This window comes from Hemibagrus wyckioides, linkage group LG07 (genome assembly GCF_019097595.1).
Source record: "Hemibagrus wyckioides isolate EC202008001 linkage group LG07, SWU_Hwy_1.0, whole genome shotgun sequence".
NCBI classification, from domain to species: domain Eukaryota; kingdom Metazoa; phylum Chordata; class Actinopteri; order Siluriformes; family Bagridae; genus Hemibagrus; species Hemibagrus wyckioides.
The window spans coordinates 23,881,150-23,907,219 of NC_080716.1; the positions used below are offsets into that span (position 1 = coordinate 23,881,150).

The following is a 26,070-nucleotide window of genomic DNA, read 5'->3' on the forward strand; positions in this document are numbered from 1 at the left end:
ACTTGTCACTTCCTCAGACAGTCGATCACTTCAACTGACACACAGATCCTGAAGACGGTAGATGTAAAAATACTTTATCTGTTAAATATGTGAGCTATAAAATGACGTGTTTGATGTTTCTTAAAAATATATACCATAGATTTATACAGAAACAGACTAAATTGAGTGGACTTTAGTACAAAGCAGGAGAGGATTCACCATCCCCTCACTATCAGTGGGACCCCAGTGGAGAGAGTGGACAGTTTCCAGTACATAGGTGTTCAAATCACGCAGGATTGTCATGGTCTTGTCACATCAACACCCTGGTGAAGAAGGCCCAGCAGCATCTTTACCATCTCAGACACCTAAAGGACTTTAAACTGCCCTCAAAGGTGCTAAAAAAAAAAAAAAAAAAAATCATACCTGCACCTCTGAGAGCATCCTGATGGGAAGCATCACAGCTTAGTTTGGAAACAGCACCAAGCAGGACAGGTAAGCTCTCCAGAGGGTGGTGTGATCAGCTGAGTGTACTCTCTTCACTGAGCATCTGGGTCTGGGTTTCTGAGTCATTGATGACTGTTCTTCGTTTCTTATGAAACGTGAGAGGAAGCATACGTGAACAGAGTGATTTGTTTTATTAAACTGCAAGAGAGATTGAAGTTTCCAATTGACTGTCTTGTGTTCTGAAATAGAGTGTTTGTTCAGATAGTGTTTAATTTAAGGAGGGTATGCAAGACAGAAATTTGAAATTGAAAGACACTGAATAAGAAAATTAAATGATTTGTTAACATTTATATGTGACTACTTGGAAAGACAAGTTGGCGACCGAGAAAGAACGGTGACAGCTAGGAGAGACGGCTGACGTTTGGGAAAAACCAAAGTCGGAGTGTGGAGGCTTGGCCCGCTGAAGCACAACCTCTGTGAGGAGGAACCCACTGCTAATCGCTATGGAAAGGTATATTACAAGATACCCCCGGGGTGGAGCGAGAGTGGGGGAGGATGATCGGCCCACAGGACAAAACTGTGTTATGACCACTCATGATGGACAATTGACCATGGAACAGCGAAGTGATTTATCTTGGGTCTGTGGATGTGGGAGGATATGTAAAAATGAGAGGGGTCTGAAGATACATCAGTCAAAGATGAAGTACTTGCAACCTGAGCATAATGTACAACGCACGGGGAAACCTGGTGAGATGGAGGAGAGGCCGGGGCAGGAGGCAAACCACAGTCCTCAGAATCTCCAGGTGCGTGATGAAGATGGGAGCAGGAACAGCATCGTTGATGTGGCAGAGGACATGAAGCACCAGACAGAGGGGGAGGGTGTACAGGATATTAGACATCCTGGACAGGATGCATGTGTAAGAATAGTCCGAAAGGAAGCATTGAACTGGCCGGCTGCGGTGGAAAGGAAGGAGTGGGAGAGGTTTGATCATGATGTGGATGAGGTGCTGGGAACAGCCTTGGCAGGAGATGTGGGGAAGAAGCTCAAGGCCATGGCTTCCATTATTTGGAGTATAGGTGCTGATCGCTTTGGAAAGAAAGAGACGAAGGGTAGAACATATGTCCAGACAAAGGAAAACAGACGTGAAGGAGATAGCAATCCGTAGGGGGGATTTGCGGAGGCTGAGAAAGGCGTATCGCAAAGCAACAGCGGATGAGAAACCAGCACTCACAGAAACGCGTGACAACTTGAGAGAACGCGTAAAGACCTTGCGAAAAGCCGAATGTCACCGCAGGGATAGGAAGCGAAGAATGAAGGAGCGGACGGATTTCCTTCAAATATATGCCAAAACTTCTGGGTAATGTAGGATCAGGGCAGCTAAAAGCAACAAAGGAGGAGGTGGAGGAGCACCCTCGTCAGGTCCACAGCGATCCTAGAAGAAAGGACAGTTTAGAGGAGATGCAGGAACTCATTAAACCAACAGAACCAGCTATCCCCTTTAGAGATGAGGAACCGAGCTGGCAAGAGATGAATACCTTTCTCAGGAAGGCCAGAGCAAAATCAGCCCCAGGTCCGAATGGCATTCCGTACAAGGTGTATAAATATTGTAAAAGGCTCAGGACACGTCTATGGAAGCTACTGAGAGTGGCATGGAAGAAGGACTTCCTTGCTGGCTAGTCGCTGAGGGAAGAAAATTCAACAGGGATCAAGCAATTCCGTACCATCTCACTCCTAAACGTTGAAGGAAAGCTTTTTCTTGTGATTCTAGCAAAGAGGCTGACGTCCTTTATGATGGACAACAGGTACATGGATACATCTGTCCAAAAGCGGGGAGTTCCAGCAGTAGCAGGCTGTCTTGAGCACACCAGTATAATCACTAAGATCATTGAAGAGAAGAAGAACCGTGGTGACCCGGCAGTCCTGTGGCTGGACTTAACAAATGCCTATGGGACGATACCCCATAAGTTGGTGGATCTGATGTTGAAGACCTATCATGTTCCAGAGCGTTTCCAGAAGCTTGTGCAGTGCTACTAGGTGCATTTCACCTGTGGAGACTTCACCACCGATTGGCAGAGGCTAGAAGTGGGCATTGTCACTGTCTGTACGATTTCAGTGATCTTGTTTTCGGCAGCAATGAACCTTCTTGTTAAGTCAGCAGAGAAGTTGAGGCAGGGTGCAGTGTTGGCTAGCGGCATCCAGCAGGTACCTATAAGAGCCTTACCATCATGACAAAATCAGTACCTGAAGGCAGATGGATTTTGGAGGACCTGGTTAAGCACACTGATTGGACTAGGATGGAGTTTAAACCAGAGAAGTCCAGAAGCTTGGTGTTGAGAAAGGGCCATATCCAGGACCGGTTCCGCTTCAGGATTAAAGATACCATCATCCCAACAGTTCGGGAGAGACCAGTGAAGAGCTTGGGGAAGTGGTACAGGGCAGACCTCAATGATAAGCAGAGTGTGAGGGAGATGATTATCCAAGTAGACACCTGGATCATCTTATGAATCTTTACTTCTGCATAAATTATTGTGACTGATTTCTCTAGAGCACACAATAAGTTGAGAACGTGTGTATGTACGTGTGTAAATTCACGCATTTCTGCATAAATTTATGGAATGTTGTTTTAAAAATATCAAAAGCGTAATTTTATAGTTCACATATTTAGAGAAGTTGTATTTTCAGTGTTCAAATTCACTTTTGCTACGATGTTCCTTATCTTATGAATTTTTCTGCGCCTCTGTGTAATTTTTTGTTTTGTTTTGTCTTTTGTTAAAAGATAAAGTTTTTTTTTTGCTTTGATTTTAAATGACTTCAAGGTGTTCTTTTCAAAGTTCTCCATGTGAAGAGAAACATCGACCGTCTTCAGGATCTGTGTGTTAGTTGAAGTGATTGACTGTCTGAGGAAGTGAAAAGTTACGACTATACTTTCAGAGATCATTTCTATAGTGACTGATTAGGAAATGTGATTTGAAAGTGATCTGTCTCTCTAATCCCGATGAAGAACTGTGATGTATTCTTCTGAGCGCAAATCAGATACAAGCTAATGATTTTTGTCACAGGCTTGAGTCATTGATGAATGTTCTCTGTTTCCTGAGAAGTAGAGTACATGATCAGAGTGATTAGTGTTGTCAACTAACAACAGTAAATAACTAGGATTTCTAGGAACACACATACATTAGAAAAAATATCAGGAAAAAAAGCTACTCTAAATTAAAAACTTTGTTCCTGAAGAACACACAAAAAAAAACTAAAAAGGCACAAGCTCAAAAGAATCACAAAGGAAACTACACACTATATGAATAAGCCCTAAATACAAATTAACACAAATTCAATTTTTCTTTCAGCTTGAATATACAAATGATCATGTACTCCTCCTCTCCTGCTTCCTAAGAAAAAAAGAGAACATTCATCCATGACTCAAGCCTGTGACAGAAATCATTAGCTTGAAAGTGCACAAAAAATATGGATAAAAATATGTGAGCTTAAAAGCATCATAAAGGATGAACTCACACGATGTCTAAACCATAAGCTCAAATAGGTAAAACACACATAGAACAAATCTTTTGGATCTTTCTTTTACCTCAATGACACTAATCACTCTAATCATGTACGCTTCCTTTCACATTTAATAAGAAACAGAAAACATTCATCAATGACTCAAGCCCATGACAGAAACCATTAGCTAAAATGCATGCTCAGAAGAATACATCACACCCCTTCCTAATCAGTTACTAGAGAAATGATTTCTGAAAGTTGAGTCCTTACATTTCTCCAGGCATTTAAGGACTTTAACTAAGATACATACACAGAAAAACAATACAGAGAAAAAGCTATTTTTAAGCTAGTTAAAAAAAAACAACCTTTATCTTGGAAAAAAGAAAAGAAAAATAACACTGCAAAAATAACTGATAAAAACACAATGCGAAAACCTTTAATAAAGCAAATACATACACAGCAAAAAACCAGGATCATGAAACCTAATTACACTAATCACTCTGATCATGTACTCTTCCTCTCATTTTTCATAAGAAACAGAGAATGTTCATCAATGACTCAAGCCTGTGATAGAAATCAGTAGCTTGAATCTGATTCACGCTCAGAAGAATACATCACAGCTCTTCATCGTGATTAAGGAGACATAGCACTTTCAAATCACATTTCCTAATCAATCACTACAGAAATGATCCAAGAAAGTATAGTCTTAACTTTTCACTTCCTCAGACAGTCGATCACTTCAACTAACACACAGATCCTGAAGATGGTAGATGTTTCTCTTCACATAGAGCACTTTGAAAAGAACACCTTGAAGTCATTTAAAATCAAAGCAAAAAATCTTTACTTTATCTTTTAACAAAAAACAAAACCAAAAATGACACAGAAGCACAGAGAAATTCATAAGATAAGGAACATCATAGTAAGTGAATTTAAACACTCTGAAAATACAACTCCTACTCTAAAAATGTGAACTAGAAAATTACGTTTGATTTTTTTTTTTTTTACAAAAAATCTTTTCTATAGTACCTGATGAGAAAATGTGATTTGAAAGTGTTACATCTCCCTAATCCCAGTGAAGAGCTGTGATGGACTCTTCTGAACATGACTCAGGTTTAAGTTAATGAGTCTCTCGTGTTTGTGTCATTGATTTTTATAGAACATGAGAGGAAGAGTACATGATTAGAGAGATCATTAAGTTTTTCTACATTATATTATATCATTTGGAGAATAAAACAGCAGGAGTTTATCAGGTGATGTGTAAATTTTGTTGCTTTCTAACAGCATCTACAAATATCTGTGTTTTGAAAGTGTTTGAACTTTGATACTCATTATCTTATGAATATTTCTGCATAAATTATTTTAATTTGTATTTACAAATTAGTCTGTTTCTGTATAAATCTATGGTGTACATTTTTTAAAAACCTCAAACGTAATTTTTATAGCTTACATATTTAAAAGATAAGATAATTTCTGCTTTCATTTATGATTCTTTTAAGCTTGTTTTTTTAATACTTTTTTAGGGTATTTTTTTTACTTTGAGTCACATCATCCATAGCCATACTCAATCAATAAAGTTTTTTAATAAGCATAAGGTTAAATTAAAAGCTTTGTTCCTTAAAAGGAGAATAAACTCTCTACCGATAAAATAAATGAAAATCTATAGCTTTCTTTCAACTGGATGACACTAATCACTCAGATCATGTATTTGTCTTCTCATGCTTCCTAAGAAACAGAGAATGTTCATCAATGACTCAAGCCTGTGATAAAAATCATTAACTTGAATCTGATTCACACTCAGAAGAATACATCACAGCTCTTCATTGTGATTAGAGAGACGTATCGCTTTCAAATCACATTTCCTAGTCAGTCACTATAGAAATGATCCCTGAAAGTACAGTCTTAACTTTACACTTCCTCAGACAGTCGATCACTTCAACTAACACACAGATCCTGAAGACGGTAGATGTTTCTCTTCACATAGAGCACTTTGAAAAGAACACCTTGAAGTCATTTAAAATGAAAGCAGAAAATACTTTATCTTTTAACAACAAACAAAACACACAGAGGCACAAAAAACTCATTAAAGGTGAATTTGAACACTGTAAAAATAACTATAAAATGACATTTTGGATTAAAAAAAAACTATAAATATATACGGAAACAGACTAATTTGTAAATACTAATGCATGAATTTACACACGTACATACACAAGTTCCCATTTTATTGTGTGCTCTATAGAAATCAGTCACAGTAATTTAAGCAGAAGTAAAGATTCATAAGAAGATGAGTGTCGAAGATACTTTCAAAACATGGATATTTTTAGCTGCTGTTAAAAGGAAACAAAATTTACACATCACCTCATAAACTCCTGCTGTGTTATTCTCCATATATAAAGCAGAAAACCCGAGAAACACTGCTTCAAAAATTTTTTATTTTTTCAACTTAATGATCTCTCTAATCATGTACTCTTCCTCTCATGTTCTATGAAAATCAATGACACAAACACGAGAGACTCATTAACTTAAACGTGAGTCATGTTCAGAAGAGTCCATCACAGCTCTTCATTGGGATTAGAATAGATGTAACACTTTCAAATCACATTTTCTCATCAGTCACTATAGAAATGATCCCTGAAAGTATAGTCTTAACTTTTCACTTCCTCAGACAGTCGATCACTTCAACTAACACACAGATTCAAGCTAATGGTTTCATAGGCTTGAGTCATTGATGAATGTTCTCTGTTTCTTATGAAGCATAAGAGAAAGAGTACATGATCTGAGTGATTAGTATAATCCAGTTAAAAGAAAAACTAAAAGCTTAGTTGCCTTGTTTATGTTTTGAGCCTAAGTTTATTGATCATGTGCAGTCAGTATACGTGGTTGTTTTGAGTTGGAGGTGGTTTTAGTTTTTATGTAAATTATTTTAGTGTGTTTTTTTTTTTTCTGATGTTTTCTTTATTAAATTCAGTTCATTTTATTTGTATAGTGCCTTTTACAATGGATGTTGTCTCAAAGCAGCTTTACAAAGGAAGATAAACAGAGAAAGGAATAAATAAACAAACAAACTGGAAATAAAAATAAATCATTAAATTAAATTATGAAACTATTTTATCCCTAATGAGCAAGCCTGTGGCGACGTTGGCAAGGAAAAACTCCATGGGAAGATATGAGAAAGAAACCTTGAGACGAACCAGGCTCAGAAGGGAACCCATCCTCATTTGGGACACCCTAAACAGTAAATAATGTAACTGTAACTGATTAATGTCCTTTCTACAACAGCAATCAATGGCCCATGAGGAACTATTAGGTCTGTAGTTTCTGAGGTCATTATAGACACTAGTTCCTTGCTGTCACAAGGTGACAGATGTAATGGCAGATCTGTGACGGTGTGAAAATCCCCAAGTGGCTCTGTCCACAGCTGTCTCCTGGGTGGAACACCGAACATAATCGTGGTATGCATAGAGATGTCACCATCTAGATCAGGGGTGTCCAATCTTATCCGCAAAGGGCCGGTGTGGGTGCAGGCTTTCATTCCAACCAAGCAGAAGCTACACCTGATTCCAACTGGCTAATCAACTGATCTTGGCTTTCAGTGGACTCAGGTGTGGCTTCTGCTTGGTTGGAGTAAAAACCAGCACCCACGCCGGCCCTTTGCGGATAAGATTGGACACCCCTGATCTAGATCTACAAACTGATAATGGTCAGTCAAATAAGACCTGAGCCAGGAGAGGGCTGTTCTTTAACACCAACAACATGTTCTAGCCTATCAAGGAGAATAGTGTGGTCAATGGTGTCAAAAGCTGCACTAAGATCAAGTAGCACCAGTATGGAGACACAACCCTGATCAGAAACCAGTAACAAGTCATTTACCACTTTAACCAGTGCTGTCTCTGTGCTATGATGAGGCCTAAATCCTGACTGATACATTTCATAAATGTTATTTCTATGCAGATATGAACATAACTGCTGTGCTACTGCCTTTTCTAGGATCTTGGAGATAAAGGGCAGGTTTGATATCGGTCTATAGTTAGACAGCTGACAGGGGTCTGTCGGAACTCAGAGCCCCCTCCGAGTGGACATATCACAGGGTGGAATTTTGTTTGTATCTATTACTCTTAGCTTTCCCAATAACCTCCACAATCTATAAAACTTAGCCGAAATAAAAGAGATCTCGGTCAACAGATGAGAAGAAGCAGGTTTCTTTATTCAGTCATGCAGTCAACAACATGCATATCTGAAGAGAGCAGCTGGTCTCAAAAACCCCGAAAAAGTCCCCTCTACTTATACCCCAGGCGCCCCGGGGCACCTCCTTTTCTCTAATTTAAATATTTCCAGCAATTTCCCATTATATTCAGTGTATGGCTACTTTAGTCCCTCCTTCCTTAGTTTACATACGTTTTCCCAGTTCCCATTATTTTCGCATTTGTCGACGTCAATTTTCCTCCTCACCAGTTCCCCTTATTTTTAGGCTGTCAACCATTTTTATAAAAATTGGCGCTTACTTATAGGCGCCTTCCTCCTGCCTTAGTACACGCTCTCTTTTGCTGACTACATAGTCATACAATATGCACTTCACTCATCTTCACTCATTTCCCATTATTTTTTTCCTAGCTCAGTCAGCCCGCCGCGCTATCTTCCGGAGAAGTCCCAGGGGTGCTCTGCGACGCTATCGCCAGTATCAGCTATCCTGTTTGGCCATTGAACTTACTGGTTTCCTGGAGCACCTATCTGAATCCTCTATTCCTGAGTCTCCTTACCTCGCTCATCATATCGTGAGAGATACCGTCTGTCTTGATCAGAGCACCCAATTTCACCCCACAACCTGTGATCAGTCTACTCAGACCTTCTACTGGCATTGGACACGCACCACCTCTCAAGGCGTCCAGACTGAGGATTTCCCTGTTGAGATTTCCTCTAATGATTCTTCCTCTGACTCTTCTTCATTTCCTAATTCCCCTGACATTCCCCAACTTTCTCCTGAATTTGTGCCTATGCCTTACAGTGTTCATGATATTCCTCAGTCTTCTCCTGACTATTCGCCCCCAACTTCTCCCACTGATTACTCTCCAACTTCTCCTCAGGATCCCGAGATTCCGTCTTCTACAACTGACCCTCCGGTCCCACTGATCCCATTGGATAGGCTGGCTGACTGAGTTGTAACTCCTAATGTTTCAATAAATCTCTCCTCTTTTTCTGTTCCTTCAGTCCCAGTGTGGTTATTACACTAGCATGCTGCCATTAATAATTCTGCATGTTTATTATGAAGACTATGAGGCTATATCTGATTATTATAGCTATTTTTAATCAGAGTTAACTACTTACTACGTAATAAATGGCTAAATTATTCTTAATAGATACACACTACTCTTTAGGCAGAATATTGCCAAGTCAGAGCTTAGAGCATTGAGTACATTAGCACTTAAGCTACTTTTAAGGCTAGGTATATAATTCAAAGCTGGGTATATTATATTTTCTCCGACAGGTCAAGGTCAAGTTTTTTAATCAGTGGTTTGATAATTGCTAGCTTAAAAGATTTAGGCACATAGCCAGTGCTTAGGGAAGAATTAATGATTTTTAGAATGATTAATTCTTCCCTTGATTAATGATTAATTAATGGTAATATCTGTTTAAGGAAAGACGTGGGTAAAGGATATAGTATGCAGGTTGAAAGTTTTGAAGAGGAAATTAGTGAAATTAGATCAGGCTCTTGAAGTGGAGTAAAGCATTCGAAGCTCTGATGAGAAATATTTATATGAGTTATCTATCAAATAATTTGGTTTTAATTTAATATCCTGGATATTTTACCCGATAGTGTCAATTTTCTTATTGAAAAAGTTCATGAAGTCATTGCTGCTGCATATAGATGGTGTGTGCTTTTCTACAGTGGTTTTCCTGAAGACGGTAGATGTTTCTCTTCACATAGAGCACTTTGAAAAGAACACCTTGAAGTCATTTAAAATGAAAGTGAAATTCTTTATTTTAGTGTTGACGTTTTCTCTATTATATGTAGTATGTTAGTTGAGGTGCTTGGCTGCCTGAGGAAATGGAGACCGTATTTTCAGGGATCATTTCTATAGAAACTGATGAGAAAATGTGATTTGAAAGTGTAACATCTCCCTAATCCCAATGAAGAGCTGTGATGTACTCTTCTGAACATGACTCAGGTTTAAGTTAATGAGATAACTTAAATAATTAGAGAGATCATTAAGTTGAAAAAATAAAAAATAAAAGAAGCAGTTTTTCTCATTTTTCTGCTTTATATTATATAATTTGGAGAATAATACAGCAGGAGTTTATCAGGTGATGTGTAAATTTTGTTACTTTCTAACAGCAGCTACAAATATCTGTGTTTTGAAAGTGTTTGAACTTTGATACTCATTATCTTATGAATATTTCTGCCTAAATTATTTTAATTTGTATTTACAAATTAGTCTGTTTCTGTATAAATCTATGGTGTATATTTTTTAAAAACCTCAAACATGTAATTTTTATAGCTTACATATTTAAAAGATAAGATAATTTCTGCTTTCATTTATGATTCTTTTAAGCTTGTTTTTTTTAATACTTTTTTAGGATATTTTTTTTACTTTGAGTCACATCATCCATAGCCATACTCAATCAATAAAGTTTTTTAATAAGCATAAGGTTAAATTAAAAGCTTTGTTCCTTAAAAGGAGAATAAACTCTCTACCTATAAAATAAATGAAAATCTATAGCTTTCTTTCAACTGGATGACACTAATCACTCAGATCATGTACTCTTCTTCTCATGCTTCATAAGAAACAGAGAACATTCATCAATAACTCAAGCCTGTGATAAAAATCATTAACTTGAATCTGATTCACACGCAGAAGAATACATCACAGCTCTTCATCGTGATTAGGGAGACGTATCACTTAAAAATCACGTTTCCTAGTCAGTCACTATAGAAATGATCTAGAGTGGGAGTGTTTTCAGACTGTTTAAATTCACTTCTCATGATTTTTTTGTGCTTCTGTGTGTGTGTTTTTGTTTTATTTTTTGTTAAAAGATAAAGTATTATTATTTTACATATTATTTTAGTCTTGCTTTTTTCTGACATTTTCTCTGTTATATATCTGTGTTAGTTGAAGTGTTCGATTGTCTGAGAAGATGAAATGTTTGTTCATACATTATCTAATAGAATCATTTTTTCCTGAAGTATCCCAATAGTTTTTTTTTTTGTTTTTTTCTTTGTATATATTTTCATTGAAGTGTTTAATTGCCTGAAGAAATATAAGGGCTATACTTTCAGGTATTATTTCTATAGTAACTTATTGGGAAGAGCTGTGATGTACCCTTCTGAGCCTCACTCAGGTTTAAGATAATGAGTCTCTCGTGTTTGAGTCACTGACTTTTATGAAACATGATAGAAAGAGTACATGATCAGAGTGATTAGTGTCACTGAGGTAAAACAAAGATCCATGAATTTTGCTTTGTGGGTTTGGCCTATTTAAGATTATGGCGTAAACATCGTATGAGTTCATCATTTGTAAATCTTTTAAGCTTGTTTTTTTTTTTTTTTTTACTTTGAGTAACGTCATCCATAACCATAGTCAATCAATATAGCATTGTAAACAACATAAGGATAAATTAAACACCTTGTCCTTTAAGAACAATAAAGCTCAAAAGAAAAACAAACAAATTTATCAAAATAAACCTTCTGAATAAAAAAAATAAACACACAATTGAAAAGTTAGACCCCTCTTTCATCTGTATTACACTAATCACTCAGATCATGTACCCTTCCAACCATGTTTCATAAGAAACAGAGAATGTTCATCAACGACTCAAGCCTGTGATAGAAATCAGTAGCTTGAATCTGATTCACACTCAAAAGAATACATCACAGCTCTTCATCGTGATCAGGGAGATATATCACTTTCAAATCACGTTTCTAGTCAGTCACTATAGAAATGATCCCTGAAAGTATAGTCTTAACTTTTCACTTCCTCAGACAGTCGATCACTTCAACTAACACACAGATCCTGAAGACGGTAGATGTTTCTCTTCACATAGAGCAATTTGAAAAGAACACCTTGAAGTCATCTCAATGACTTCTCAAACTCAGTCAACCACATATGTTGACTTCATACAATGTTAAAATTGAAATTCATTGAAATTAATGCTCAAAAACAAGGATAGGCAATCACAATTCTTGGTCTTGCTTTTAACTCAATGACACTAATCACTCTGATCATGTACTCTTCCTCTCATATTCCTTGCTAGATGACGCCGCTAGCTTGTGCAGTGCCATTAGATTCAAGATTCAAGAAGCTTTATTGTCATTTCAACCACATATAGCTGACGCAGTACATGTAGTGAAATGAAACAACGTTTCTCCAGGACCTGGTGCTACATAAACATACAACAACAAAGAGTTCAACACAAAACAACACCACAGAGCTAGGACAGAAGTTTGTCTTAGCCACGGAAAGTGCACAGTGTGCAGCTAGGTGCAAACAGAGCATAGACAAGACAGTGCAAAAAGACAATAAATACAAGAAAGACAACACAAAAGAACACAGGACACTTAGCGCCGAAAAAGAAAGAAAAGAACATGTGTAATGGAATGTAAGTGAAATAAAATAAGATACAGTGAAATGATGTAAAAAAGTATTGTGCAAAAATATTGTGCAAAAAAAACACAGCAGCGGTTGAGGTAGTGCAAATAGAAATAAACATAAATATGACTATAGCAGCAGATGACAGGTAGAGGTAGTGCAATAAGTAACAAACAATATAAATTGTGTGTGTGCATGTCCACACAGTCAAGAGAGAGAGTGTGTGTATCTGTGTGTGAGAAAGACAGAGAGTTGATATACAGTTCAGTCCTGAGTGAGAGTGAGTGTGTGTGTGTGTGTGTGTGTGTGTGTGTGTGTGTGTGTGTGTGTGTGTGTGTGTGTGTGTGTGTGTGTGTGTGTGTGTGTGTGTGTGTGTGTGTGTGTGTGTGTGTGTGTGTGTGTGTGTGTGTGTGTGTGTGTGTGAGAGAGAGAGTGTAGAACAGTTCAGTCCTGGGTGTTGAGGACAACAATTCATACATGAAATTACTATTTAAAAATGCAGCATTTTACAGATTTTTAATAGTTTTTAAGGCCATCAGACTACAAATAAACATTAATAGTTTTGGGGAGATGAAAAATGTAAAAAAATTAGCTATTGATTTCTTTCTTTGTAATATTGAAAATTGCCTCTAGCCATACTATCTAGCCATTGCATATAGATCAACATAGCTTTGTAATTGAAATCAGGTTAAATTAGAAGTTTTGGTTTTTAAGAACATATAAATAGAACCTAAAAGAAACAAAAGCTTAAAAAAATTACAAGCAAAACTATCTGAACAAAAACTTTACATCAAAGAACAAAAACATAACTCAACAGTAAAAACTCTTTTTTAACTCAATTTTACTAATCACTCTGATCATGTACTCTTCCTCTCATGCTTCATAAGAAACAGATAACATTCATCAACAACTCAAGCCTGGGACAGAACTCATCAGCTGGAATCTGATTCACACTCAGAAGAATACATCACAGCTCTTCATCGTGATTAGGGAGATGTAGCACTTTCAAATAATGTTTTCTAATCAGTCACATTAGAAATGATCTCTGAAAGTACAGTCTTAACTTGTCACTTCCTCAGACAGTCGATCACTTCAACTGACACACAGATCCTGAAGACGGTAGATGTAAAAATACTTTATCTGTTAAATATGTGAGCTATAAAATGACGTGTTTGATGTTTCTTAAAAATATATACCATAGATTTATACAGAAACAGACTAAATTGAGTGGACTTTAGTACAAAGCAGGAGAGGATTCACCATCCCCTCACTATCAGTGGGACCCCAGTGGAGAGAGTGGACAGTTTCCAGTACATAGGTGTTCAAATCACGCAGGATTGTCATGGTCTTGTCACATCAACACCCTGGTGAAGAAGGCCCAGCAGCATCTTTACCATCTCAGACACCTAAAGGACTTTAAACTGCCCTCAAAGGTGCTAAAAAAAAAAAAAAAAAAATCATACCTGCACTTCTGAGAGCATCCTGATGGGAAGTATTACAGCTTAGTTTGGAAACAGCACCAAGCAGGACAGGTAAGCTCTCCAGAGGGTGGTGTGATCAGCTGAGTGTACTCTCTTCACTGAGCATCTGGGTCTGGGTTTCTGAGTCATTGATGACTGTTCTTCGTTTCTTATGAAACGTGAGAGGAAGCATACGTGAACAGAGTGATTTGTTTTATTAAACTGCAAGAGAGATTGAAGTTTCCAATTGACTGTCTTGTGTTCTGAAATAGAGTGTTTGTTCAGATAGTGTTTAATTTAAGGAGGGTATGCAAGACAGAAATTTGAAATTGAAAGACACTGAATAAGAAAATTAAATGATTTGTTAACATTTATATGTGACTACTTGGAAAGACAAGTTGGCGACCGAGAAAGAACGGTGACAGCTAGGAGAGACGGCTGACGTTTGGGAAAAACCAAAGTCGGAGTGTGGAGGCTTGGCCCGCTGAAGCACAACCTCTGTGAGGAGGAACCCACTGCTAATCGCTATGGAAAGGTATATTACAAGATACCCCCGGGGTGGAGCGAGAGTGGGGGAGGATGATCGGCCCACAGGACAAAACTGTGTTATGACCACTCATGATGGACAATTGACCATGGAACAGCGAAGTGATTTATCTTGGGTCTGTGGATGTGGGAGGATATGTAAAAATGAGAGGGGTCTGAAGATACATCAGTCAAAGATGAAGTACTTGCAACCTGAGCATAATGTACAACGCACGGGGAAACCTGGTGAGATGGAGGAGAGGCCGGGGCAGGAGGCAAACCACAGTCCTCAGAATCTCCAGGTGCGTGATGAAGATGGGAGCAGGAACAGCATCGTTGATGTGGCAGAGGACATGAAGCACCAGACAGAGGGGGAGGGTATACAGGATATTAGACATCCTGGACAGGATGCATGTGTAAGAATAGTCCGAAAGGAAGCATTGAACTGGCCGGCTGCGGTGGAAAGGAAGGAGTGGGAGAGGTTTGATCATGATGTGGATGAGGTGCTGGGAACAGCCTTGGCAGGAGATGTGGGGAAGAAGCTCAAGGCCATGGCTTCCATTATTTGGAGTATAGGTGCTGATCGCTTTGGAAAGAAAGAGACGAAGGGTAGAACATATGTCCAGACAAAGGAAAACAGACGTGAAGGAGATAGCAATCCGTAGGGGGGATTTGCGGAGGCTGAGAAAGGCGTATCGCAAAGCAACAGCGGATGAGAAACCAGCACTCACAGAAACGCGTGACAACTTGAGAGAACGCGTAAAGACCTTGCGAAAAGCCGAATGTCACCGCAGGGATAGGAAGCGAAGAATGAAGGAGCGGACGGATTTCCTTCAAATATATGCCAAAACTTCTGGGTAATGTAGGATCAGGGCAGCTAAAAGCAACAAAGGAGGAGGTGGAGGAGCACCCTCGTCAGGTCCACAGCGATCCTAGAAGAAAGGACAGTTTAGAGGAGATGCAGGAACTCATTAAACCAACAGAACCAGCTATCCCCTTTAGAGATGAGGAACCGAGCTGGCAAGAGATGAATACCTTTCTCAGGAAGGCCAGAGCAAAGTCAGCCCCAGGTCCGAATGGCATTCCGTACAAGGTGTATAAATATTGTAAAAGGCTCAGGACACGTCTATGGAAGCTACTGAGAGTGGCATGGAAGAAGGACTTCCTTGCTGGCTAGTCGCTGAGGGAAGAAAATTCAACAGGGATCAAGCAATTCCGTACCATCTCACTCCTAAACGTTGAAGGAAAGCTTTTTCTTGTGATTCTAGCAAAGAGGCTGACGTCCTTTATGATGGACAACAGGTACATGGATACATCTGTCCAAAAGCGGGGAGTTCCAGCAGTAGCAGGCTGTCTTGAGCACACCAGTATAATCACTAAGATCATTGAAGAGAAGAAGAACCCGTGGAAGTGGTGACCCGGCAGTCCTGTGGCTGGACTTAACAAATGCCTATGGGACGATACCCCATAAGTTGGTGGATCTGATGTTGAAGACCTATCATGTTCCAGAGCGTTTCCAGAAGCTTGTGCAGTGCTACTAGGTGCATTTCACCTGTGGAGACTTCACCACCGATTGGCAGAGGCTAGAAGTGGGCATTGTCACTGTCTGTACGATTTCAGTGATCTTGTTTTCGGCAGCAATGAACCTTCTTGTTAAGTCAGCAGAGAAGTTGAGGCAGGGTGCAGTGTTGGCTAGCGGCATCCAGCAGGTACCTATAAGAGCCTTACCATCATGACAAAATCAGTACCTGAAGGCAGATGGATTTTGGAGGACCTGGTTAAGCACACTGATTGGACTAGGATGGAGTTTAAACCAGAGAAGTCCAGAAGCTTGGTGTTGAGAAAGGGCCATATCCAGGACCGGTTCCGCTTCAGGATTAAAGATACCATCATCCCAACAGTTCGGGAGAGACCAGTGAATAGCTTGGGGAAGTGGTACAGGGCAGACCTCAATGATAAGCAGAGTGTGAGGGAGATGATTATCCAAGTAGACACCTGGATCATCTTATGAATCTTTACTTCTGCATAAATTATTGTGACTGATTTCTCTAGAGCACACAATAAGTTGAGAACGTGTGTATGTACGTGTGTAAATTCACGCATTTCTGCATAAATTTATGGAATGTTGTTTTAAAAATATCAAAAGCGTAATTTTATAGTTCACATATTTAGAGAAGTTGTATTTTCAGTGTTCAAATTCACTTTTGCTACGATGTTCCTTATCTTATGAATTTTTCTGCGCCTCTGTGTAATTTTTTGTTTTGTTTTGTCTTTTGTTAAAAGATAAAGTTTTTTTTTTGCTTTGATTTTAAATGACTTCAAGGTGTTCTTTTCAAAGTTCTCCATGTGAAGAGAAACATCTACCGTCTTCAGGATCTGTGTGTTAGTTGAAGTGATTGACTGTCTGAGGAAGTGAAAAGTTACGACTATACTTTCAGAGATCATTTCTATAGTGACTGATTAGGAAATGTGATTTGAAAGTGATCTGTCTCTCTAATCCCGATGAAGAACTGTGATGTATTCTTCTGAGCGCAAATCAGATACAAGCTAATGATTTTTGTCACAGGCTTGAGTCATTGATGAATGTTCTCTGTTTCCTGAGAAGTAGAGTACATGATCAGAGTGATTAGTGTTGTCAACTAACAACAGTAAATAACTAGGATTTCTAGGAACACACATACATTAGAAAAAATATCAGGAAAAAAAGCTACTCTAAATTAAAAACTTTGTTCCTGAAGAACACACAAAAAAAAACTAAAAAGGCACAAGCTCAAAAGAATCACAAAGGAAACTACACACTATATGAATAAGCCCTAAATACAAATTAACACAAATTCAATTTTTCTTTCAGCTTGAATATACAAATGATCATGTACTCCTCCTCTCCTGCTTCCTAAGAAAAAAAGAGAACATTCATCCATGACTCAAGCCTGTGACAGAAAGTGCACAAAAAATATGGATAAAAATATGTGAGCTTAAAAGCATCATAAATGATGAACTCACACGATGTCTAAACCATAAGCTCAAATAGGTAAAACACACATAGAACAAATCTTTTGGATCTTTCTTTTACCTCAATGACACTAATCACTCTAATCATGTACGCTTCCTTTCACATTTAATAAGAAACAGAAAACATTCATCAATGACTCAAGCCCATGACAGAAACCATTAGCTAAAATGCATGCTCAGAAGAATACATCACACCCCTTCCTAATCAGTTACTAGAGAAATGATTTCTGAAAGTTGAGTCCTTACATTTCTCCAGGCATTTAAGCACTTTAACTAAGATACAAACACAGAAAAACACTCAAGAGAAAAAAACTATTTTTAAAAAATAAACCTTCATCTTTGAAAAAAAAAAAAGGACCACCACTCCAAAAAAGTAACTGATAAAAACACAATATTAAAACTTTTAATAAGCCAAATTCACATACAGCAAAAAAAACAGAATTATGAAACCAAACTACACTAATCACTCAGATCATGTACTCTTCTTCTCAGGCTTCATAAGAAACAGAGAACATTCATCTATGACCCAAGCCTGTGATGGAAATCATTAGCTCCAATCCAATTCATGCTCAGAAGAATACATCACAGCTCTTTATTGTGATTAGAGAGACGTATCACTTTCAAATCATATTTCCTAGTCAATCACTATAGAAATGATCCCTGAAAGTATAGTCTTAACTTTTCACTTCCTCAGACAGTCGATCACTTCAACTAACACACAGATCCTGAAGACGGTAGATGTTTCTCTTCACATAGAGCACTTTGAAAAGAACACCTTGAAGTCATTTAAAATGAAAGCAGAAAATACTTTATTTTTTAACAAAAAACGAAATAAAAAATGACACAGAGGCACAGAGAAATTTATAAGATAAGGAACATCATAGTAAGTGAATTTAAACACTGAAAATATAACTCCTACTCTAAATATGTGAACTAGAAAATTACGTTTGATGTTTTTTGGGGTTTTTTTTTTACAAAAAATCTTTTCTATAGTACCTGATGAGAAAATGTGATTTGAAAGTGTTACATCTCCCTAATCCCAATGAAGAGCTGTGATGGACTCTTCTGAACATGACTCAGGTTTAAGTTAATGAGTCTCTCGTGTTTGTGTCATTAATTTTTATAGAACATGAGAGGAATAGTACATGATTAGAGAGATCATTAAGTTTTTCTACATTATATCATTTGGAGAATAAAACAGCAGGAGTTTATCAGGTGTTGTGTAAATTTTGTTACTTTCTAACAGCAGTTTTATCTCAGTAACTTCGATACTCATCTTCTTATGAATCTTTATTTCTGCATAAATTACTGTGACTGATTTCTATAGAGCACACAATAAGATGGGAACGTGTGTATGTACGTTTGTAAATTCACACATAAGTATTTACAAATCTGTTTCTGTATAAATCTATGATATATTTCTTTAAAAAAACAAGCATCAAAAATGTAATTTATAGTTCACATATTTAGAGAAGGAGTGTTTTTAGAGTGTTTAAATTCACTTCTTATGATTTTTTTGTGCTTCTGTGTGTGTGTTTTTGTTTTATTTTTTGTTAAAAGATAAAGTATTTTCTGCTTTCATTTTAAATGACTTCAAGGTGTTCTTTTCAAAGTGCTCTCAAAGTGGATCTGTGTGTTAGTTGAAGTGATCGAATGTCTGAGGAAGTGAAAAGTTAAGGCTATACTTTCAGGGATCATTTCTATAGTGACTGACTAGGAAATGTGGTTTGAAAGCGATACGTCTCTCTAATCACGATGAAGAGCTGTGATGTATTCTTCTGAACTTGAATCAGATTTAAGCTAATGATTTTTGTCACAGGCTTGAGTTATTGATGAACGTTCTCTGTTTCTTATGAAGCATGAGAGAAAGAGTACATGGTCAGAGTGATTAGTGTTAGTAAGTTCATTTTTTTACATATATTATTTTAGTCTTGTTTTTTCTCACATTTTTTCTTTTATATATTTATGGTTGTTGAAGTGTTTGACTGTTTGAGAAGATAAAATGTTTTTTCATATGTTATCTTTTTTATTTAAAGACAAAATCATTTTTACTGAAGTATCCCATTAGTTTCTTTTCTGTTTTTTTCTTTATATATATATTCATTGAAATGTTTAATTGCCTGAAGAAATATAAGGGCTATACTTTCAGGTATTATTTCTATATTAACTTATAGGGAAGAGCTGTGATGTACCCTTCTGAGCCTCACTCAGGTTTAAGATAATGAGTCTCTTGTGTTTGAGTCACTGACTTTTATGAAACGTGATAGAAAGAGTACATGATCAGAGTGATTAGTGTTATTAAAGTAAAACAAAGATCAATCTTTTAAGCTTGATTTTATTTTATACTTTTTTGGGATATTTTTTTTTTTTTACTTAGAGTCACATCATCCATAGCCATACTCAACCAATATAACTCTGTAATTAAAAGCCTTGCACTTTAAGAAAACAAAAGTAAAACACACAGAGGCACAAAAAACTCATTAAAGGTGAATTTGAACACTGTAAAAATAACTATAAAATGACATTTTGGATTAAAAAAAAACTATAAATATATACGGAAACAGACTAATTTGTAAATACTAATGCATGAATTTACACACGTACATACACAAGTTCCCATTTTATTGTGTGCTCTATAGAAATCAGTCACAGTAATTTAAGCAGAAGTAAAGATTCATAAGAAGATGAGTGTCGAAGATACTTTCAAAACATGGATATTTTTAGCTGCTGTTAAAAGGAAACAAAATTTACACATCACCTCATAAACTCCTGCTGTGTTATTCTCCATATATAAAGCAGAAAACCCGAGAAACACTGCTTCATTAATTTTTTATTTTTTCAACTTAATGATCTCTCTAATCATGTACTCTTCCTCTCATGTTCTATAAAAATCAATGACACAAACACGAGAGACTCATTAACTTAAACCTGAGTCATGTTCAGAAGAGTCCATCACAGCTCTTCATTGGGATTAGGGAGATGTAACACTTTCAAATCACATTTTCTCATCAGGTACTATAGAAAAGATACCTGAAAATACGGTCTCCATTTCCTCAGGCAGCCAAGCACCTCAACTAACATACTACATATAATAGAGAAAATGTCAACACTAAAATAAAGAATTTCACTTTCATTTTAAATGACTTCAAGGTGTTCTTTTCAAAGTGCTCTATGTGAAGAGAAACATCTACCGTCTTCAGGATCTGTGTGTTAGTTGAAGTGATCGACTGTCTGAGGAAGTGAAAAGTTAAGACTATACTTTCAGAAATCATTTCTATAGTGACTGACTAGGAAATGTGATTTGAAAGGGATGCATCTTCCTAATCATGATGGAGAGCTCTGATGTATTCCTCTGAGCGTGAATCAGATTCAGGCTAATGATTTCTGTCACAGGCTTGGGTCATTGATGATCTTTCTCTGTTTCTTAGGAAGCAAGAGAAGAAGAAGAGTACCTGATCTGAGTAATGTGAGTTGAAAGAAAGACTGAAAATTTAAGCTGATTGTTTATGTTTTGGACGGTAGTTTTGATTTTAGTGTTAGAAATTTAGAAAAGTTAAAAGTTTTTGTTCATTTTTAACAGCAGCTAATAATCTAAAAAATTACTGTGACAGATTTCTATAGAACCCACAATAAGATGAACTCAGAATAAAGTACTTTGTCCCTTAAGTATGCAGAAAACCACATAGAATAATCTCAAACTCAATCAACCACATACAGTATGTTGACTTCATACAATGTTCAAATTGATATTCATTGAAATTAATTCTTAAAAACAAGGATAAGCAATCACAATTGTTGGTCTTACTTTTAACTCAATGACACTAATCACTCTGATCATGTACTCTTCCTCTCATATTCCTTGCTAGATGATGCCACTAGCTCGTGCAGTGCCATTAGAAACCAATTCATACATGAAATAACTATTTAAAAATGCAGCATTTTGCAGATTTTTAATAGTTTTTAAGGCCATCAGACTACAAATAAACATTCATAGTTTTGAGGAGATGAAAAATGTAAAAAATTAGCTATTGATTTCTTTCTTTGTAATATTGAATATTGCATCTAGCCATACTCAGTCAATATAGCTTTGTAATTGATATGTTAAATTAGAAGCTTTGTTTTTTAAGAATGTGTAAACAGAATCTAAAAGAGGCAAAAGCTCAAAAGAATCACAAGCAAAACTATCTGAACAAAAACGTTACATCTAAAAATAAAAACACATAATTCAAAAGCAAAATCTCTTTTTTGATTCAATTTTACTAATCACTCTGACCATGTACTCTTCCTCTCGTACTTCATAAGAAACAGAGAACGTTCATCAATGACTCAAGCCTGTAATAGAAATCATTAGTTCACGCTCAGAAGAATACATCACAGCTCTTCATCGTGATCAGGGAGACGTATCACTTTCAAATCACGTTTCCTAGTCAGTCACTATAGAAATGATCTAGAGTGGGAGTGTTTTCAGACTGTTTAAATTCACTTCTCATGATTTTTTTGTGCTTCTGTGTGTGTGTTTTTGTTTTATTTTTTGTTAAAAGATAAAGTATTATTATTTTACATATTATTTTAGTCTTGCTTTTTTCTGACATTTTCTCTATTATATATCTGTGTTAGTTGAAGTGTTCGATTGTCTGAGAAGATGAAATGTTTGTTCATACATTATCTAATAGAATCATTTTTTCCTGAAGTATCCCAATAGTTTTTTTTTTGTTTTTTTCTTTGTATATATTTTCATTGAAGTGTTTAATTGCCTGAAGAAATATAAGGGCTATACTTTCAGGTATTATTTCTATAGTAACTTATTGGGAAGAGCTGTGATGTACCCTTCTGAGCCTCACTCAGGTTTAAGATAATGAGTCTCTCGTGTTTGAGTCACTGACTTTTATGAAACATGATAGAAAGAGTACATGATCAGAGTGATTAGTATCACTGAGGTAAAACAAAGATCCATGAATTTTGCTTTGTGGGTTTGGCCTATTTAAGATTATGGCGTAAACATCGTATGAGTTCATCATTTGTAAATCTATTAAGCTTGTTTTTTTTTTTACTTTGAGTAACGTCATCCATAGCCATACTCAATCAATATAGCATTGTAAACAACATAAGGATAAATTAAACACCTTGTCCTTTAAGAACAATAAAGCTCAAAAGAAAAACAAACAAATTTATCAGAATAAACCTTCTGAACAAAAAAAAAAAAACACACAATTGAATAGTTAGACCCCTCTTTCAACTGTATTACACTAATCACTCAGATCATATACCCTTCTAACCATGCTTCATAAGAAACAGAGAACGTTCATCAATGACTCAAGCCTGGGAAATCATTAGCTTGAATCTGATTCACACTCAGAAGAATACATCACAGTTCTTCATCATGATCAGGGAACCGTATCACTTTCAAATCACATCTCCTAGTCAATCATTATAAAAATGATCCCTGAAAGTATAGTCTTAACTTTTCACTTCCTCAGACAGTCCATCACTTCAACTAACACACAGATCCTGAAGACGGTAGATGTTTCTCTTCACATAGAGCACTTTGAAAAGAACACCTTGGAGTCATTTAAAATGAAAGCAGAAAATACTTTATCTTTTAATAAAAAACCAAAAAACAACAAAATACACAGAAGCACAGAAAAAGTCATAAGATTAGGAACATCACAGTAAGTGAATTTAAACACTCTGAAAATACAACTTCTACTCTAAATATGTGAACTATAAAATTACATTTTTGATTTTTTGATTTGTTTTATTTTTTACAAAAAGTACCATGAATTTATACAGAAACAGACAAAATATTAAATACTTATGAGTGAATTTACACACGCACATACACAGTCACAGTGCATTATTTTTTGTGCGGTTAACAATATTATTATTTAACATGTTCTTGTATGTAAAAAATTTTTTTTTAAATAAAATTAAAAGTTATCGACCAAAGTTGGCCAATATGCCTAGCAACCTCTGCATCCCCCATAATGACGCCCCTGCTCTAGTTTCATTTGTGATTCTTTTGAGCTCGTGCCTATTTTTAGGTTCTTTTTTTTGTGTTTTTTAGGATAATTTTTTAGTTTAGATTTTTTTTTCCTGATATTTTTTTCCAGTGTATGTGTCGTTTTTGTTACTTTCTAACAGCAGATAAAAATATCCATGTTTTGAAAGTGTTTGAATTTTGATACTCATTATCTTATGAATCTCTATTTCTGCCTAAATTATTTTAATTTGTATTTACAAATTAGTCTGTTTCTGTATGAATCTATGGTGTATATTTTTTTAAAAACCTCAAACATGTAATTTTATAGCTTACATATTTAAAAGATAAAATAATTTTTGTTTTTATTTTAAATGACTTCAAGGTGTTCTTTTCAAAGCGCTCTATGTGAAGAGAAACATCTACCGTCTTCAGGATCTGTGTGTTAGTTGAAGTGATGGACTGTCTGAGGAAGTGAAAAGTTAAGACTATACTTTCAGGGATCATTTCTATAGTGACTGACTAGGAAATGTGATGTGAAAGGGCTACGTCTCCCTAATCACGATGAAGAGGTGTGATGTATTCTTCTGAGTGTGAATCAGATTCAAGTTAATGATTTTTATCACAGGCTTGAGTCATTGATGAATGTTCTCTGTTTCTTCTAAAGCATGAGAGGAAGAGTACATGATCAGAGTGATTAGTATTAGTGAGTTAAAAGAGAGCTAAAGTTATTATGTTTTTGTTAAGCCTTAATTTTATCTTTAGTTTTATGTGGTTGTTGTGAGTTTGAGATTTTGTTGGTTTCTGTGTGGACTTAAGGGATGAAGTTATTTTTTTATTTATATAATTTTAGTCTTGTTTTTTTCTGATATTTTCTGTTATATATTTGTGATAGCTGAAGTGTTTGATTGTCTGGGAAGATGAAATGTCTCAGACAGTGTAGTAGCCTCAAGCTTTCAGCAGCAATGTGGATTAATATAATTGGCAGACTCGCTGCAAATTCAAACCAGAGAACCAATCAAAATCATCAGAATAGCACCGCTTTAACAAATACTAGCAACAAATTAATATTATTTAACATATCCTAGTTTTTTTTAAAGAAAACGTTCAGATGTAACTCTATTTGGAATCTTTAACATTTTCATAAGTAACTGTAATTTAATTACATATATTTTCTCAGTAACTGTAATGAATTACAGCTCCATTTTTTTGTAATTAAATTATGTAACGCTGTTACATGTAACTAGTTACTCCCCAATACTGATTATAAATAATTTCTTAATCAGCTACTATAGAAATGATCCATGAAAGTATAGTCCTTACATTTCATTTTCTCCAGCAGTCAATGATTTCAACTAACACACACACCCCGGAAAAAAACAGCAAAAAAAAAAATTAATTCAAAATAAATAAAATAACATCCTTAAAAAACACCAAAAAAGAACCATACATAAAATAAAACAAAACACTACCTGAGAAAACACAAAAGGTTCACTTGAAAAATTTAATGTCTCTTTTATCACAGTGACACTAACCACATACTCTTCAGCACATGCATCATAATAAACAGAAAATGTTCATTAATGATTCAAGCCTCTAACAGAAATCAGTAGCTTGAATCTGATTCACGCTCAGAAGAATACATCACAGCTCTTCATCGTGATTAAGGAGACGTAGCACTTTCAAATCACATTTCCTAATCAATCACTACAGAAATGATCCAAGAAAGTATAGTCTTAACTTTTCACTTCCTCAGACAGTCGATCACTTCAACTAACACACAGATCCTGAAGATGGTAGATGTTTCTCTTCACATAGAGCACTTTGAAAAGAACACCTTGAAGTCATTTAAAATCAAAGCAAAAAATCTTTACTTTATCTTTTAACAAAAAACAAAACCAAAAATGACACAGAAGCACAGAGAAATTCATAAGATAAGGAACATCATAGTAAGTGAATTTAAACACTCTGAAAATACAACTCCTACTCTAAAAATGTGAACTAGAAAATTACGTTTGATTTTTTTTTTTTTTACAAAAAATCTTTTCTATAGTACCTGATGAGAAAATGTGATTTGAAAGTGTTACATCTCCCTAATCCCAATGAAGAGCTGTGATGGACTCTTCTGAACATGACTCAGGTTTAAGTTAATGAGTCTCTCGTGTTTGTGTCATTGATTTTTATAGAACATGAGAAGAAGAGTACATGATTAGAGAGATCATTAAGTTTTTCTACATTATATTATATCATTTGGAGAATAAAACAGCAGGAGTTTATCAGGTGATGTGTAAATTTTGTTGCTTTCTAACAGCATCTACAAATATCTGTGTTTTGAAAGTGTTTGAACTTTGATACTCATTATCTTATGAATATTTCTGCATAAATTATTTTAATTTGTATTTACAAATTAGTCTGTTTCTGTATAAATCTATGGTGTACATTTTTTAAAAACCTCAAACGTAATTTTTATAGCTTACATATTTAAAAGATAAGATAATTTCTGCTTTCATTTATGATTCTTTTAAGCTTGTTTTTTTTAATACTTTTTTAGGATATTTTTTTTACTTTGAGTCACATCATCCATAGCCATACTCA

General features: G+C 35.9%; 14 non-coding genes and 9 pseudogenes across 14 annotated transcripts; 10 read left to right on the top strand and 13 right to left on the bottom strand.

Annotated features, from left to right (window-relative positions):
* The first annotated feature begins 1,460 nt into the window (after positions 1 to 1,460).
* On the top strand, positions 1,461 to 2,928 carry LOC131356266 (uncharacterized; annotated as a pseudogene).
* A 411-nt stretch (positions 2,929 to 3,339) lies between these two features.
* LOC131356909 (small nucleolar RNA U3) lies at positions 3,340 to 3,544 on the top strand. The gene has a single exon (XR_009205154.1). It is a non-coding gene; the product is annotated as a small nucleolar RNA U3 (small nucleolar RNA).
* A 478-nt stretch (positions 3,545 to 4,022) lies between these two features.
* On the bottom strand, positions 4,023 to 4,186 carry LOC131356964 (small nucleolar RNA U3; annotated as a pseudogene).
* Positions 4,187 to 4,413: 227 nt separating this feature from the next.
* Positions 4,414 to 4,627, bottom strand: LOC131356888 (small nucleolar RNA U3). Its single transcript, XR_009205133.1, has one exon. It is a non-coding gene; the product is annotated as a small nucleolar RNA U3 (small nucleolar RNA).
* Positions 4,628 to 4,914: 287 nt separating this feature from the next.
* On the top strand, positions 4,915 to 5,108 carry LOC131356979 (small nucleolar RNA U3; annotated as a pseudogene).
* Positions 5,109 to 5,606: 498 nt separating this feature from the next.
* Positions 5,607 to 5,820, bottom strand: LOC131356878 (small nucleolar RNA U3). Its single transcript, XR_009205123.1, has one exon. It is a non-coding gene; the product is annotated as a small nucleolar RNA U3 (small nucleolar RNA).
* Positions 5,821 to 6,368: 548 nt separating this feature from the next.
* Positions 6,369 to 6,566, bottom strand: LOC131356948 (small nucleolar RNA U3; annotated as a pseudogene).
* A 4,093-nt stretch (positions 6,567 to 10,659) lies between these two features.
* On the bottom strand, positions 10,660 to 10,876 carry LOC131356924 (small nucleolar RNA U3). The gene has a single exon (XR_009205168.1). It is a non-coding gene; the product is annotated as a small nucleolar RNA U3 (small nucleolar RNA).
* Positions 10,877 to 11,663: 787 nt separating this feature from the next.
* On the bottom strand, positions 11,664 to 11,876 carry LOC131357043 (small nucleolar RNA U3). The gene has a single exon (XR_009205234.1). It is a non-coding gene; the product is annotated as a small nucleolar RNA U3 (small nucleolar RNA).
* Positions 11,877 to 13,348: 1,472 nt separating this feature from the next.
* On the bottom strand, positions 13,349 to 13,562 carry LOC131356898 (small nucleolar RNA U3). Its single transcript, XR_009205143.1, has one exon. It is a non-coding gene; the product is annotated as a small nucleolar RNA U3 (small nucleolar RNA).
* Positions 13,563 to 15,022: 1,460 nt separating this feature from the next.
* Positions 15,023 to 16,497, top strand: LOC131356268 (uncharacterized; annotated as a pseudogene).
* Positions 16,498 to 16,908: 411 nt separating this feature from the next.
* Positions 16,909 to 17,113, top strand: LOC131356910 (small nucleolar RNA U3). The gene has a single exon (XR_009205155.1). It is a non-coding gene; the product is annotated as a small nucleolar RNA U3 (small nucleolar RNA).
* Positions 17,114 to 17,577: 464 nt separating this feature from the next.
* LOC131356965 (small nucleolar RNA U3) lies at positions 17,578 to 17,741 on the bottom strand (annotated as a pseudogene).
* Positions 17,742 to 17,960: 219 nt separating this feature from the next.
* On the bottom strand, positions 17,961 to 18,174 carry LOC131356880 (small nucleolar RNA U3). The gene has a single exon (XR_009205125.1). It is a non-coding gene; the product is annotated as a small nucleolar RNA U3 (small nucleolar RNA).
* Positions 18,175 to 18,458: 284 nt separating this feature from the next.
* Positions 18,459 to 18,657, top strand: LOC131356982 (small nucleolar RNA U3; annotated as a pseudogene).
* A 516-nt stretch (positions 18,658 to 19,173) lies between these two features.
* On the top strand, positions 19,174 to 19,387 carry LOC131356884 (small nucleolar RNA U3). Its single transcript, XR_009205129.1, has one exon. It is a non-coding gene; the product is annotated as a small nucleolar RNA U3 (small nucleolar RNA).
* A 960-nt stretch (positions 19,388 to 20,347) lies between these two features.
* Positions 20,348 to 20,544, bottom strand: LOC131356952 (small nucleolar RNA U3; annotated as a pseudogene).
* Positions 20,545 to 20,747: 203 nt separating this feature from the next.
* LOC131356905 (small nucleolar RNA U3) lies at positions 20,748 to 20,964 on the top strand. The gene has a single exon (XR_009205150.1). It is a non-coding gene; the product is annotated as a small nucleolar RNA U3 (small nucleolar RNA).
* Positions 20,965 to 21,760: 796 nt separating this feature from the next.
* Positions 21,761 to 21,966, bottom strand: LOC131356933 (small nucleolar RNA U3). Its single transcript, XR_009205177.1, has one exon. It is a non-coding gene; the product is annotated as a small nucleolar RNA U3 (small nucleolar RNA).
* A 781-nt stretch (positions 21,967 to 22,747) lies between these two features.
* On the bottom strand, positions 22,748 to 22,957 carry LOC131356912 (small nucleolar RNA U3). Its single transcript, XR_009205156.1, has one exon. It is a non-coding gene; the product is annotated as a small nucleolar RNA U3 (small nucleolar RNA).
* Positions 22,958 to 23,959: 1,002 nt separating this feature from the next.
* Positions 23,960 to 24,173, top strand: LOC131357041 (small nucleolar RNA U3). The gene has a single exon (XR_009205232.1). It is a non-coding gene; the product is annotated as a small nucleolar RNA U3 (small nucleolar RNA).
* An 829-nt stretch (positions 24,174 to 25,002) lies between these two features.
* On the bottom strand, positions 25,003 to 25,213 carry LOC131356935 (small nucleolar RNA U3). Its single transcript, XR_009205179.1, has one exon. It is a non-coding gene; the product is annotated as a small nucleolar RNA U3 (small nucleolar RNA).
* A 287-nt stretch (positions 25,214 to 25,500) lies between these two features.
* Positions 25,501 to 25,694, top strand: LOC131356976 (small nucleolar RNA U3; annotated as a pseudogene).
* Positions 25,695 to 26,070: the final 376 nt, after the last annotated feature.